This window comes from Pangasianodon hypophthalmus, chromosome 14, assembly GCF_027358585.1.
Source record: "Pangasianodon hypophthalmus isolate fPanHyp1 chromosome 14, fPanHyp1.pri, whole genome shotgun sequence".
Classification (NCBI taxonomy): Eukaryota; Metazoa; Chordata; class Actinopteri; order Siluriformes; family Pangasiidae; genus Pangasianodon; species Pangasianodon hypophthalmus.
Window position 1 is genome coordinate 4,224,052 of NC_069723.1, and position 2,605 is coordinate 4,226,656.

The 2,605-nt window shown below is 40.8% G+C and overlaps 1 pseudogene; it reads right to left on the reverse strand.

The window, feature by feature from the left end:
• Window positions 1-1,039: 1,039 nt before the first annotated feature.
• Window positions 1,040-2,052, reverse strand: LOC113544664 (putative nuclease HARBI1; annotated as a pseudogene).
• Window positions 2,053-2,605: the final 553 nt, after the last annotated feature.

The following is a 2,605-nucleotide window of genomic DNA, read 5'->3' on the forward strand; positions in this document are numbered from 1 at the left end:
GTTTGTAGCAAACAGAAAGAAGTGTGAAATTCGCAAAACTAGGGTCGGGCCACCTCCTCCAGAATACACCTTGGTGGAGGAGTTGGGTCTGCGTGGTAATAAGGGGCGGCTGAGCATGGATGGGGTTCAAGATGCAGCACATTCTGACCCTGGTGCTAGCTCCTCCAAGCAAGTGACACTGGGTATGTGTGTAATCCATGACTTCCTATTTATTAACTGTTTTAAATAAATATGGCTGACTGTATGTTCTGCAGCCAAGGGAAACTCAGTGACCCTGTTGAAGCCAGCACACACACACACACACACACACACAGTGTCCCACACAGAGGTCAGTATGCAGCAGACAGAACACAGTGGTTGAACATAATCTTCCTTATAATAGTTCTCCTTTACATGGTCTTACTTTTATTTATTAGAGGGAAGCAAGTGATGAATATACACTGTATACTGTGTTCTCTGAGAGATCTGCAGAGGTAAATGCACTGGGTTCTTCATTCTAGCACACATTTGAATGTGAGAATTTATTTTAAGTTCCTGGCCCTTACACTTGTGTCTCTTTTATTGTAGGATTTTTCACAGCCTGCCCCAGAAACTGAAGTTTCTACCTCCAGGGGTTACAGAATGAATGTGAACAAGGTAATGCTTTAATCCTGTTACATAAATTACAGTCAGTCCTGTGTTTGTATGAACTCATGCCACTTTCTGTGATGTGATTAACCTACAGAAAACTTGTAATGATTATATTTATTTGCTCAGCCGGAAATATTCTGTCAGAACCCTTTATAAAAGGGCCCTGGAACTACAATGCACACTAAAGGAGTTGGATTGTGAGTTAAGGAGGCTGTAAATTAAAAAAAGAAATTGGAGATTGAACAGCTGAAAAAACAGATCTCAGTATGTGAACTTATGTAATCATGCAATATTTGAGTATGAAGACTATGAATATGTATTAATGCAGCCTTCTCTCTCTCTCTCTGTCTCTCTCTGTCTCTCTCTATAGCCACATGAGAACCAATAAAACTGTTTGAGACCTATTTGGAGTTCCATTGTGCTTTTATTCAATTTTTAAGTGAAATATTGTGTGGTGATGGCATCTTTGACTGCTGTGCCACCTGGGTGGTTGAGTGTAATAGAGTCAATCTCATCAGGGGGAAGTCCTTCTTTCTGATGGGTACATTGTGCAGGATGGCAGATGCAGCCACTATCTGTGATACCCACTCTGGTGACACTCGTAAGCAACAAAGAGAGTTGCCTTTAAAATCCCAAATGTCATCTCAATCCTGATCCTGATTTGACTGAGGGCCACATTGAAGCAGTTGTGTGGTCTTGTCTGAGGGTCAGAAAAGTGGGTTAGTAAAAACCTCTGGCATGCATAACCCCTGACTCCCATCAACAGGCCATCAAATAGCCTTGTCATAGAACAGAAAAGGGAAAATTGTATAGGTTTTGCTGTCATAAACCATTCCTTTAAAGTGTTCTGTACTGTTCCCAATTTACTTTACCTTCCTCAAAGCACTGACACAACACAGACTCCTAGACAATTCAAGAACCACGCACCAAGCCTGGCCATTTGGCTAAATTAGTCAATGTGATGTCACCGTATCAATGTATCTTACCAGCTATTTTATAAAAGCCCTCTTTTATAGACTAGATAGATAAATGTCCAGGGAGCACAATGAAACTGACAATGTACCCCTGCAATGCGAGGACCACCGTGTGAATGGTTCAACATTCTGTGTTTTTTCCCAGGCTCTCTGCATCACCAACCGCATACAAGTATGTACCTCTTGCAAAAAAAAACCCCAAAGCAATGCATACCATTTGCAATAAGCTAACAGCATGGCTTCGATGTGTAACATTTTTAATGTGAGCCTCAAGAAGTTGACAAAGATATGAAATTCCATTTGTGGAAAATCAATATCTTTCATGCAAGTAAGTATCAAGGAAAGCCAGGGGATTTTGTCTATCCCTAAATACTCTTTCTCTGCGAAGTGCTCTTCTTACAATTTGCGCTGAGATTTCCATAGGATTACGAAGAAATGGTGAAGCCATTGCAACAGACACTAAGTTGAATTAGTTGCGTCACTTATATGTCACTTTGATCACAGCCGATTGGTCCAATTTCAGTTTCAATTTCCGTTACCCAGAACATAACCTGCCCTGGAGCAGGTTAGCTGTGGAGCGTAAGTTACTATGGCGATGAACACCAGTAAAAGCCGAGCCACTTTCATGGTGCCTAAAACCCAGCGTTGGTACAAACTAAACTAAACTTACCTGGCTAGCCACCTAAACCTGCTTCATGGTATAGGCCTAAGCTTAACAAAGCTTAATAAAGTTGAGGAATGTGTAAAGGACATTAAACACTGGATGCTTATTATAAAATATAAAATATTGATTATAAAATACTACTATTGACCTATAAAGCACTGAATTGTCTCACGCCTCAGTACCTGAGCGAACTTTTCGTCTTTTATGATTCGACATGCCTACTTCAATCAAAAGGTGCAGGCTATTTGTTGGTACCTTGAATAATGAAGGCTACAGCAGGGGGTAGAGCTTTCTATTACAAAGCCCCACAGTTATGGAACAGCTTTCCAATTAGTCT